Here is a 13,545-nt window from a genome sequence, read left to right as displayed (position 1 = left end):
GGGCAGTGAAGCAACTGAAAATGTTCCATGACAGGCACATTTGCATAGTGTACGGCTGAAAATTCCATCTATTGGTAATGTCTTACACCACATTTTAGTTAACAGAACTGAACTCTTCAATCCACTTACTGCAGAGGAGGGAATCAGTGAGCATAAAGTTCTAATGGCATTAATGGCTATAGATACTGACAAGAATGTAAGAAATATAGGAAAACTGCTTAGCAAGTGACTGGTAACAAATTGCAGGTTAACTGAAAAGCCACTATAAAATGTGAGTCTTTGGTGCTGAAACAGGTGGAACAACTATGGATAAAATACAAAAATATTTTACAATTTTTTCTGAACATATGTAAGTCTAACAATGATTTGAAGGACAGTAAAGAGCCACTGTCACTCATAACACTTTTGGAAACTGCTAGGAAAGCAAAGAGAACATTTATCACAGTTGTAAACATACTCATATAATTGCTGACAAATAACAACACAATGCAGCCAAAGACAGTGAAGGACAGCAATAAGAGAAGGATTCAAAGAAACAAAGGTTAAATTTTGTTGAATGATTAACAAAAAGTCTAAAGAAAATCAGATGCATGGCTAACTGTCAATGTGTCACTTTCCAGCTAAGAAATACTATCTTTCAGTATCATACAGGAAACACTTAAACTGTATCTGACACACATGCATCAAACTGTGCATCTCTATTTTGCGAGTTCCAATCCAGCACTGCATAGTTCTTAATTGATTTACATTTTTTTTAAAGAAATGTTTGCAAAAGCATTTAAATTATACTACTGATAAAGCAAAACTGTGGAAAACATAAAATCATATGTCAAACTATTTATTGAACACACAATGATATGGTTTGCCTGGGACATAACCTGATCCAGGCTATTGACAACATCATTAAAACCATTCAACTGGCTGGAATTACATGTTGTTGTTGTGGTCTTCAGTCCTCAGACTAGTTTGATGCAGCTCTCCAAGCTACTCTATCCTGTGCAAGCTTCATCTCCTAGTACCTACTGCAGCCTACATCCTTCTGAATCTGCTTAGTGTATTCATCTCTTGGTCTCCCTCTACGATTTTTACCCTCCACGCTGTCCTCCAGTACTAAATTGGTTATCCCTTGATGCCTCAGTACATGTCCTACCAACCGATCCCTTCTTCTGGTCAAGTAGAGCCACAAACTCTTCTTCTCTCCAATTCTATTAAATACCTCCTCATTAGTTATGTGATCTACCCATCTAATCTTCAGCATTCTTCTGTAGCAGCACATTTCAAAAGCTTCTATTCTCTTCTTCTCTAAAGTATTTATCGTCCATGTTTCACTTCCATACAAGGCTGCCTGACACTTAAATCTATACTCGATGTTAACAAATTTCTCCTCTTCAGAAACGCTTTCCTTGCCATTGCCAGTCTACATTTTATATCCTCTCTACTTCGACCATCACGAGTTATTTAGCTCCCCAAATAGCAAAACCCCTTTACTACTTTAAGTGTCTCATTTCCTAATCTAATTTCCTCAGCATCACCTGACTTAATTCGACTACATTCCATTATCCTTGTTTTGCTTTTGTTGATGTTCATCTTATACCCTCCTTTCAAGACACTGTCCATTCCGTTCAACTGCTCTTCCAAGTCCTTTGCTGTCTCTGACAGAATTACATAGTCATCAGTGAACCTCAAAGTTTTTATTTCTTCTCCATGTATTTTAATACCTACTCCGAACTTTTCTTTTGTTTCGTTTATTGCTTGCTCAATATACACATTGAATAGCGTCGGGGAGAGGCTACAACCCTGTCTCACTCCCTTCCCAACCACTGCTTCCCTTTCATGTCCATCAACTCTTATAACTGCCATCTGGTTTCTGTACAAATTGTAAATAGCCTTTCACTCCCTGTATTTTACCCTTGCCACCTTCAGAATTTGAAAGAGTATTCCAGTCAACATTGGCAAAAGCTTTCTCCAAGTCTACAAATGCTAGAAACGTAGGTTTGTCTTTCCTTAATCTTTCTTCTAAGATAAGTTGTAGGGTCAGTATTGCCTCACGTGTTCCAACATTTCTATGGAATCCAAACTGATCTTCCCTGAGGTCCGCTTCTACCAGTTTTTACATTCGTCTGTAAAGAATTCGCATTAGTATTTTGCAGTTGTGACTTATTAAACTGATTGTTCGGTAATTTTCACATCTGTCAACACCTGCTTTCTTTGGGATTGGGATTATTATATTCTTCCTGAAGTCTGAGGGAATTTCGCCTGTCTCACACATCTTGCTCACCAGATGGTAGCTGTCAGTAGTTCTAATGGAATGTTGTCTACTCCCGGGGCCTTGTTTCGACTTAGGTCTTTCAGTGCTCTGTCAAACTCTTCACGCAGTATCATATCTCCCATTTCATCTTCATCTACCTCCTCTTCCATTTCCATAATATTGTCCTCAAGAACATCGCCCTTGTATAGACCCTCTATATACTCCTTCCACCTTTCTGCTTTCCCTTCTTTGCTTAGAACTGGGTTTCCATCTGAGCTCTTGATAATCATGCAAGTGGTTCTCTTTTCTCCAAAGGTCTCTTTAATTTTCCTGTAGGTAGTATCTATCTTACCCCTAGTGAGATAAGCTTCTACATCCTTACATTTGTCCTCTTCCCATGCCTGTTTAGCCATTTTGCGCTTCCTGTCGATCTCATTTTTGAGACGTTTGTACTCTTTTTTGCCTGCTTCACTTACTGCATTTTTGTACTTTCTCCTTTCATCAATTCAATTCAGTATCTCTTCTGTTACCCAAGGATTTCTACTAGCCCTCATCTTTTTACCTACTTGATCCTCTGCTGCCTTCACTATTTCATTCCTCAAAGCTACCCATTCTTCTTCTACTGTATTTCTTTCCCCCATTCCTCTCAATTGTTCCCTTATGCTCTCCCTGAAACTCTCTACAACCTCTGGTTCTTTCAGTTTATCCAGATCCCATCTCCTTAAAGTCCCACCTTTTTGCACTTTCTTCAGTTTAATCTACAGTTCATAACCAATAGATTGTGGTCAGAGTCCACATCTGCCCTGGAAATGTCTTACAACTTAAAATCTGGTTCCTAAATCTCTGTCTTACCATTATATAATCTATCTCAAACCTTCTAGTATCTCCAGGGTTCTTCTATGTATACAACCTTCTCATGATTCTTGAACCAAGTGTTAGCTATGATTAAGTTATGCTCTGTGCAAAATTCTGCCAGGCGGCTTCCTCTTTCATTTCTTAGCCCCAATCCATATTCACCTACTACGTTTCCTTCTCTTCCTTTTCCTACTGTCGAATTTCAGTCACTCATGACTATTAAATTTTCATCTCCCTTCACTACCTGAATAATTTCTTTCATCTCATCATACATTTCATCAATTTCTTCACCATCTGCAGAGCTAGTTGGCATATAAACTTGTACTACTGTAGTAGGCACGGGCTTCGTGTCTATCTTGGCCACAAGAATGCGTTCACTATGCAGTTTGTAGTTGCTACCCGCACTCCTATTTTTTTTTTTTTCATTATTAAACCTACTCCTGCATTACCCCTATTTGAATTTGTATTTATAACCCTGTACTCACCTGACCAAAAGTCTTGTTCCTCCTGCCACCGAACTTCACTAATTCCCACTATATCTAACTTTAACTTATCCATTTCTCTTTTTAAATTTTCTAACCTACCTGCCCGATTAAGGGATCTGACATTCCACGCTCTGATCCGCAGAACCCCAGTTTTCTTTCTCCTGATAACGACGTCCTCTTGAGTAGTTACATGGACTTCACAATTATGTATGCCAACATGTCAGCATGTGTTATGCTATAGCTTCACCCTTTCATTAAGTGTATTTGAGTTAAGCTGTCTCTATACCAAATTAGGTACTATGCAGTGTGATTGGGCCAGGCATACAGTTAAATTGGCTGTAATTCAAATTTGGTATGTGCCACATAATAATCAAGAGTATCATGTAGATGAGCACAACACTGTACTCTTTTTTTATGTCCGGCATATGAGTACACAGAAAGACTCAGTTGTATTTTCCGATTTGAAAGTGGTGCACGACTTCGCCATATCATGTTTTTATTCATATCTATCATGACATTTACGTTAGAATGTTTTCAAAGGCTGGAAAGTGATAGCACTGGGACGCATTTGTTTTGAGATGTTATTTTTAAGAAAAACAATTTACTTTCAATGACAGTAATTTTAACGTAATTTCATAAGATGTTGCGAACGATACTAGTTTGGTTTGGTTCTCAATGTTTTAAATACACAATGGATCTGTGCCTTTCTGTCTTCACCAGTCTGTTTGTATCACACTGTCTGGGCTTGTGGACAGGTAGTGGTGTGTATGGGTAGGTTTCAGTACAAGATGAACTTCGTCTCTGGGCATACACGCAATTGCACCATTTCAACCCAACAATTTTACAGGTGACATAATTTTGAGCAGCATGTGGGGATCCAGAAATTTCGACACTGCTTTCAAGTATTATGTGTTTTCATGAATGGGAGACTAACTTTGTCAGCTCTATTTTGTGCTGATGTTTGATGGTCAATGTGGCAGTTTACTGATGACTTTAATAGTGACATAATTAGGATTTGGATTATAGTTCTTTCAAACTAGCTGATCTAACTGGGAAATTTGTCAAATATTATTCGTTCTTCATGCAATGTTAATTGTATTTAGCTATGATTTCAAGTCTTAAACCTTGCAGCAGAAACTTATACACATTTAATAATTACACATATGGACATCATGTTTAGTGTTTTGTGTGAACTGCATACAGCATTCAACTAAATTTCACCACTGTGTTGAGTATATTTCTTATTATTTTGCTTCCACTGAATTTTTGTTAATTTTATTGAAATTATTGAATTACACAATAACTGAAGCAATATATGCCAATATTCATGTATGTACATGCCAGGGTAGCTGAGAGCGCTAACGCGCTGCTTCCTGGACTCGGGTAGGCATGCCAGCCCCGGATCAAATCCACCTGGTGGATTAACGATGAGGGCCAGTGTGCCAGCCAGCCTGGATGTAGCTTTTAGGCAGTTTTCCACATCCCACTAGGTGAATACTGGGCTGGTCCTCACGGTCCGCTTCAGTTACATGGTATACAGACATCTGAACACATTTGCACTATTCCACAGATTACTCTAGATGCGGACAGTTGAGGTACACTATTTCCTTCCTGGAGGGGGGTGCAAATGCCTTTAGGAGTGGTGACCCCATCGTAATAATAGCCTATATATATGAAATGGTACTACAGGTGAAGTACCATTGCTCCCCAACCCGACCAGATGTTGGATAGCAGGGAAACGGAGATGATGACAATTCACGTATGTAATTAATGATGGCTTGACGAGCTGTTGTTGACAGCTAGTTCCATTATTAGGCCAGATGCCCTGTGATAGATGACTCTGACCAATCCTTATGATTGACGAGCCACACTTTGTCATCTGGGTCTTTCTTGTATCAATTCAAGAATACTGATGATACACATCATGAGTAAATTTTCTCAGTAGGGCAGTTATCTTGCAAAATCAATAAGTGGGTTGAAATAACCAGCAGAGACACTATGGTCACTGAAACTGAAGCTAATACACAGATCCGAAATACTGAATTTGGTCTTCTGAAACTCTTTCATTATGAAACTGTGGTGTACTGTAGCAACTAGATTTCTTCAGAAGGAGGTAGAGCAGATACAACAATACACAAACAATGCTGATGATGATGGCCCTTCTAAGCGCTTCAGTCTGGAACCGTGCGACTGCTGTGGCCGCAGGTTCGAATCCTGCCCCGGGAATGGATGTGTGTGATGTCCTTAGGTTAGTTAGGTTTAAGTAGTTCTAAGTTCTAGGGGACTGATGACCTCAGATGTTAAGTCCTATAGTGCTCAGAGCCATTCGAACCATTTTTTTGATGATGGCCCTTCAGAGTTTTTTGTCTGTCAAATGGTGATGCTTAGGGCGCACTTTTCTTCAGTGCATAAGACTTGGCATGATTACCTTGTGGTTCATCATGAACTGCTAATTGTGTTGGCATTCATATATGCATATTTGTCTCTTTCTGTTTAACATACGATGTTTAACCACATGTGAGCCATCACAAGAAATGTCTCTGGATGCAGTTGTTCAGTTTAAGGCACAGCAGATTTAACAACTGCAGCTCAGTGTCCAACAACTAACTACATTACTGTCGAACCATGAGACCTTTAACACTCAGGTGCACGTAGCAACAGAGAGATTTAAATTCTACCATCTTAAGGAGCACCCTGAACATTCTTTAAAATAGTGAATTGTTGAACTTAAAGGACTAACATGACATTGCAGGTTCAAGTATTTTTCTAGACTAAGCTATTCTTATCTTACATGTTGCAATAAGCTAAAATGTGTCAGATGCACACATTTGCACTGCTCTTCTAAAACTACCAGATTCTGATCTGAAAACAATTTTGTCTATTGTTGAATCTCAAAGTATTATGGACACAACTGAAGCTGGTTTTGAGTCTACATTTACTTCTCTTGTTCATGGTGCAGAAGGCAATCAATCTAAATTGAATGTAAAAGCGAATAAAAACAGCATTAAGATTAACCATAAAGATAAAAATAATTTTTTTTCAGTCTCATAGCATATGTGGTGTACTTCAGAATAAAGTGAAGAACCTTGACCTCAGTGTTTTTATAGGCATAGTAGACAAGCTCGTCATTGTAATTGAAAGTGTTCATGAGAAGCAAGGTCATATAGGGACAATATGTTTACAGACATGCAGTTCACAGTGTCATTGTAACTCAAGGCTACAGCACGGCTCTCAGCAGGTACATATTATTGCATCCAGGAAAATACAACCAGTGCCTACTTTAGCAGGCTTTCCCGCTTCACACAAGACATGTATTGTAGCTTACATACTGGAAAACAAACTTTTGGCCAGTTATGAGTGGCTCAAAATACAATAGTTTCAATTAGACACAGGTGCATCTGTTTCCTTGATCAAGAAAGAAACCTATGAAATGATAAGTAGACCTGGGCTCTAGGAGCCTACTTCTGTTTTGTCTGCATATAACAGACATGAAATACCAGTACCAAGAGTGTACAGTTTGCCAGGAACTTTTCATGAAATTACAAATAATGCAATTACAATGAAATGAACACTTGTAGCTGCTTATAGGCGTTGACATACATCAACAGGGACAGATGAAAATTTGTGCCCCAACCGGGACTCGAACCCGGGATCTCCTGCTTACATGGCAGACGCTCTATCCATCTGAGCCACCGAGGACACAGAGGATAGCGCGACTGCAGGGATTTATCTCTGGCACGCCTCCCGCAAAACCCACATTCTCAATGTATTGTCCCGCACTACATTTGTAGTGCCTGCACCCATTATACTCATTATTCGCGGCACGTTGCCGATTCCCGTAAGAGTTCGGGCACTGTTTGTGCATTCGCACAGAAGAAGAAGACGGTGAAGTGGCCGGTGAGCCTTGACTATATATTTATTAAGATGGTATCTGTTCTTTCGGACATGTCGGAAAGAACAGATACCATCGGTGACCATGCAGCTCGTTAGAATGAAATTACAATGAAATGAACACCTGTAGCTGCTAACAGGTGTTGACGTATATCAACGGGGACAGATGTGGCTCAGATGGATAGAGCGTCTCCCATGTAAGCAGGAGATCTCAGGTTCGAGTCCCAGTCAGGGCACACACTTTCATCTGTACCCTGTTCATGTATGTCAACGCCTGTAAGCAGCTACGGGTGTTCATTTCATTGTAATTTCATTCTAACGAGCTGCATGGTCACCGATGGTATCTGTTCTTTCCGACATGTCCGAAAGAACAGATACCATCTTAGTAAATATATAGTCAAGGCTCATCAGCCACTTCACCATCTTCTTCTTCTGTGCGAATGCACAATCAGTGCCCGAACTCTTACGGGAATTGGCAACGCACCGCGAGTAATGAGTATAATGGGCGGGGGCACTACGAATGTAGTGCGGGACAATACGTTGAGAATGTGGGTTTTGCAGGAGGCGTGCCAGAGATAAATCCCTGCAGTCGTGCTATCCTCTGTGTCCTCGGTGGCTCAGACGGATAGAGCGTCTGCCATGTAAGCAGGAGATCCCGGGTTCGAGTCCCGGTCGGGGCACACATTTTCATCTGTCCCCATTGATGTATGTCAACACCTGTAAGCAGCTATGGGTGTTCATTTCATTGTAATTTCATTCTAATGAGCTGCATGGTCACCGATGGTATCTGTTCTTTCCAACATGTCTGAATGAACAGATACCATCTTAGTAAATACAAATTATTCTTCATTTCATATGCTATGTTCCACAAATACTGCAGACATTTTTTCATTTAGACTTGTCTGACTCTTTCATCCTGTGCACACAACACAACACATTAAAATCAGTGTTTCAGTGCCTCATATTAATTTTTGTGACTTGTGTAAAAAGTACAGTGAAATGTTTGTACCAGAATTAGGAAGGGCTAAAGAAGAGTACATTCCAGCTAAACAAAGTGTGCAAATATGATTTTTTTCATGTAAGACAGGTCCCGCACAAAATACCTAGAGAGGCTGCACAGGAACTACAATAATTGAAGGGCAATGGGGTGATACAAGCAAGTCAGCAGGCACCTCCTTGGTCATTCACAAAAAGTCATGAGTTTTACAGCTGTGTGCTGATTTCAAAGCAACAGTAAACTCTCTAACTGTCGTGGATTCATTTCTTCTCCCATGACTGGAGGAATTAATGGATAGATTGGGACAAAGTAGATTTCTTTCTAAGACTGATACACATGAGGCATACTTAACAGTTACCACTAAATCAGGAGTCCAAGCAATATTTTGTCATCAACATTCACTTGGGTTTGTTTCAGTTTCTAACACTACTGTTTGGAAGTGGCAGAGCTCTTACTACATTTCAACAGTTCCTGGAACAATTAACAGCCAAATTCCCTTTATGTACATACTATCTTGATGGTATTGTTGTCATGGGTCATATACCTTTTGAACATTTGGCAAATTTAGACGGTTGGTTTCAGGTTCTTGCAGCAGCTGGTTTGAAATGTAGCACAGGAAAGTGCTCCTTCATCCACAAAGAACTTGAATATTTAGGGCATGTTATAAATGCATAGGATGTTCATCCTGCTAATTCACACTTGTCTGTGAAAAATTATCTGTCACCACACTATAACATTAAAGAACTACAGGATGTCATGGGAAACCTCACATAGTATGTGAAGTTTATTGCAAATGCTGAATCAGTTATGCTGGAAAGTGTGTGGTCCCAAGAATATCAGGACGTATTTCAGAAGTTATAGGGCACATTGTCTTCTTCATTTTGATCCAGTTAAGCCTGTTGTGTTAACTGTGGATGCAGCTTCTAATGGGATTGGAGCTATGCTCTCCTACAGAATCTGTTTATATGATGGATGCACTACTCTTGCCTCAGAAACTTTCAACAAAGCACAGTGCAATTACAGTCAACTTGAAAAAAAGGCACTCACCATTATCGACTGTGTGTGTGGGGGGGTGGCGGGGGGGGGGGCAGAGGAGGGTTAATTGATAGATTGAAAGAGAAAAAATTTATTTTCACTCCCATTTTAATTTTTCTGTGTTTCGTTTGTTGTATTGTGGAACTGCATTTCACTGCAAAACTGTGACAAGCCTTGGGCCAGTGTGACATGTCTACTGCTGGATAATGCCACCAACACATGCCTAGTTCACATGCAAATCACTCCCTCAGGCAATGGTACTGACAAGGCAACACAATGCCAGAGCGTCACTGACAGAAGTATGTAACAACAACAATGACACTGTACTATTCTACATATAAGTAAATTTTTTTTCCATCTGATTTTTCGATAAACTAGTGTAATTGATGTTCTGATTTCATTTGTTTTTTGTTTCATGCCATTGTGTTAAGAAAACTGTAAACAAGTTTCAATGTGAAGATTAATGTTTATGTCAAATGTCAAGCAATATTGTAATAGAATTGAAATGTAACAAATGTTGAGACTGTTGTAAGATGTTAAAATTGTAATTGTGTGTCTGGTCCATACGTAGGCAATGTGTTAGGATGTGTAGAATGCAAAACCTCGGATGAATAGCCGGCCTGTCAGGGAGCGGTAAAAGGTGGATGGCAAGTGAGCGCGGGAAAATGCGCACGGGCACTGCACGGCACAACGGGCTCAGCAGTAGTAGTTGGAGTTTGGCATTGGTCTGAGCAACACCTTCTAGAGCGAGGAGGCCCTCCTGGAAGACGTAGTTTCACTGAGCCTCAGGTACGCTGTTCCAACACCCACACAGCATGTCAAAATTCCATAGGCACTAAATGGAAAAGTATTGCGATGCTAAGAAGAATTAAAGTGCCGATACGTCAAGAGCCATAGCTGTGGTTGTATGTGTGTTCTGTGCCTCGCCATCTCGTCGCTCGCCAATCGCCACATCAATACAAGCAGGTTGAAACTTTTAGTACTGTATTCGTATGGACCATAGGGTGAACTGTTCAATAATAACCTAAATTTTACCAGAACTTTCCCCTCATTTAATTATCCTCACAACTAACCTAGACAGGGTCCTTTCAAAATGTTGTGCAATCCGAGTGTCCCGAAATGAAAAATTAAATTTTGTGTTAATAATAATTACTTGCAGACCTAGTTATGTTAGAATGGTGTTTAAAGAACTGTTTTGTTAATGAACCAGTAAATGAATAACGAAGGTCTAACGAAGTTGAAAGATAACTTTAATATTGATATAGTAATGAAGTTTAATTATTTCGAGACAGATATAAAGGTAATTAAATGAGAAGTAAATAATATAAAAAGAGTAGTAATTCATATACTGGAAATCTTGAACGCATGATAATTTCAGTAATCAATTTTTTTAATATAGTGATCATAACAGTTTCAGGGTCCCCCCCCCCCCCCTTTATTCATTTGAATTCTGAAGTGTTCTAAATTGGTTTGACCAGCAAAAGTTAAAGTCAATATAAAAGCCAAAATTTATCAGTGTTTAATCTTTATTAAAATTGACATTTTGTGTGTGGCTCGAAAGTACTATTTTTAGGGTAACCTATGCCCGATTTTAATCAGATCAATAGACGGTACGAGGTTTTATAGTATACATTATAGTGTAGTGTTATGTATGCATGGTTTTTCCATATCAGTATAGAATGTGAAACTATCAGTTCAATAGATTTTCTGGTTCTAAAATTTTACTATATTATACAGTGTTACTACGTGTTGTTTTGCATGAATATACACCAACTTGTACAGGGAAGAAACTCAGTTAATGCCTAATTAGGCTGGCAACCGTATTATCATCAAATTGGTAGCATCTTCAGTGTTACTTTTGGTCCATCTTGACGTGTAATTGCATTTTGAACTTCCTTGACGGATCACTGTATTTACAGAGTGAGTGTAAGTCTGATTTGCCATCATTCAGGTACACACAGTCGATACAAAAATCCTCTCTCATAAGGTGAACCCCGCTCACTTACCATAGTACAGGCTTTAACGAGTATTATGTGCCCCACGCGCATGTTACAAGTATGCTAATAGAAGTCCTTCCAACAACCAGTCAGAGAGCTGCGAGTGGTCACTTGGGGACTGCAGAGCAGACTGGCAAGAATGAGCAGGGACCAACTGTTCTCGCACTTGGCAGACAGGTTCCAATCCAAACACCAAACAAGCAGACATGTTTCCTGCATCCCTGTTTTGGGCTATAGGCACTCAGTCTATTAGTAGCATCCTAGGTACAGCTTGTATCCCCTTAGCAGTGTTTTTTCTGGAATGAACACCCATCAGTCTTTTACATCATTCTCATTTTATTGATCTCCAAGCACTCTCAGATGCCCCCAAACTGAAAGTACCTTGCCCCTGATCAACTACTGCAAAGGTGTTACCAAATTCCACCAATATTTGAAGTGTCAGAAGTTCTTTTTGATTACAGATCACAAACTTTTGATGACTGTTCAATTCTTCCAAGCTTGTCCCATCACAGTAGGCAAAAAAACTGCAATGTTGGGCTCTTATTTTCTAGTTATCAATACAAGTTGTTGCACAGGCCACTACACAACATTATAACACAGACTTGTTGTCTTGGTTACAGGCTGGTACTGAACAGCATTTGATTCTCCTGAGAAATCATGTCATCAAACTGTTACTCACGATTTTGAAATTCTTCAAAATTCTCCTATTGACTTTCAGCATACTGGTGTAGCAAATGCTTCTTATCCAGCTCTTCAAGTACTTCACTATATTTCCACCATGAGTGGTCCTGTAGTTTGAAAGAAATTCCCCACCTAGTGGCAAGTTGCTTCTATTTGCATCATCATGTGCTATCTGTGCAGTCAGGTGTCCTGCTTCTACATACAGAGAAGGATAATGCAAGGGTCACAGTTCCTCATTCCCTCTGGCAGAAAGTTTTGTCTTTATTGTGCCAAGGACAGTGGGACATAGTTCACACAAAGCAACTTGCCTGACACCATTGTACTGGGCAGGGCATGGATGCCCAGATTCAGCTCATTGCAATGCTTGCGCAAAGTATCAATGCACTATGCTGCAACACTTTTTCAAGACGCTATATCCATCCAGACCACACCAGCACATCAATACTGATTTTGGGGGTTGGTTCTGGAACACAAGATGGTCACTGGTGGTAGATGTATACAGCAAGTGTCTGTCTGTAGCACCCCTAACATCCACTACTACTCCTAGTACTGTGACAGCTTTGTACACTCTCTCTCTCTCTCTCTCTCTCTCTCCCTCTCTCTCTCTATCTCTATCTATCTATTTATCTATCTAAGGTTCTTTCCAAGGTCCTTGTCTTTGCCAACACATCACAATTCCTACCAGCCAAATTCTAACACTTCTGTGTGGACAACAGCATACTTCACACACTACTACTCCTTTTCACTCTTAAATTAATGGCAAAGCTGAATGGTTTGTTCCAATGCACAAAAGTTACATTGAGAAACTTCATTCCTCCCACACACAGAAGCAAGTATTAAACATTTTTCTTTCCTCCTGCTGATCCTTGCTATGCCATGGGAAGTCACCAGCAGAATTATTACATGGTCATTGTACCCTGTTGCATCATCTGTGGCTCCCAAAGGAACAGTTCGTTCTACCACGTCAGACAAAATTTCAGCTGCTGTACGAAGTTATGACAAGAAACAGCATTGGGAGCATGGTGTCATCACACAACTATTGGGTCATTGATCTTGTATCATTCATGGTTCCTCTGAGCTGCACCAGCATCACCAGAATCAGGTGTCATGCTCGTATATCAGTGATCCTGCCACAGAAGAATTGCCCATAAGCGAATAGAAGCCACAACAACATTATGGTCAGTAATACCTTCTTATAGATTAACTTCCTCAAAAAGATCAGGTCTGTTTGTCACCAAGATGTCTAATATGTTCCCATCTCGAGTTGGTTTTCTAACCAATTGTTCAAGGTTGTATGTTGAGAGCACTTCTAGAATAAGGATAGAGCAAGGTGTGTTCTCTAAAATGGTCATAACA

The 13,545-nt window shown here is 39.8% G+C and overlaps 1 protein-coding gene and 2 non-coding genes across 3 annotated transcripts in view; 1 reads left to right on the top strand and 2 right to left on the bottom strand.

The window, feature by feature from the left end:
* LOC126108570 (uncharacterized) overlaps window positions 1–13,545 on the bottom strand; it is a 195,973-nt gene that overhangs the window by 38,260 nt on the left and 144,168 nt on the right. The gene's annotated exons all lie outside the window — the stretch shown is intronic.
* On the bottom strand, window positions 7,214–7,287 carry Trnat-ugu (transfer RNA threonine (anticodon UGU)). The gene has a single exon. It is a non-coding gene; the product is annotated as a tRNA-Thr (tRNA).
* Trnat-ugu (transfer RNA threonine (anticodon UGU)) lies at window positions 8,086–8,159 on the top strand. Its single transcript has one exon. It is a non-coding gene; the product is annotated as a tRNA-Thr (tRNA).

Source organism: Schistocerca cancellata, chromosome 11 (genome assembly GCF_023864275.1).
Source record: "Schistocerca cancellata isolate TAMUIC-IGC-003103 chromosome 11, iqSchCanc2.1, whole genome shotgun sequence".
In the NCBI taxonomy this organism is placed as follows: Eukaryota; Metazoa; Arthropoda; class Insecta; order Orthoptera; family Acrididae; genus Schistocerca; species Schistocerca cancellata.
This window is presented reverse-complemented; position numbering and strand designations above follow the sequence as displayed.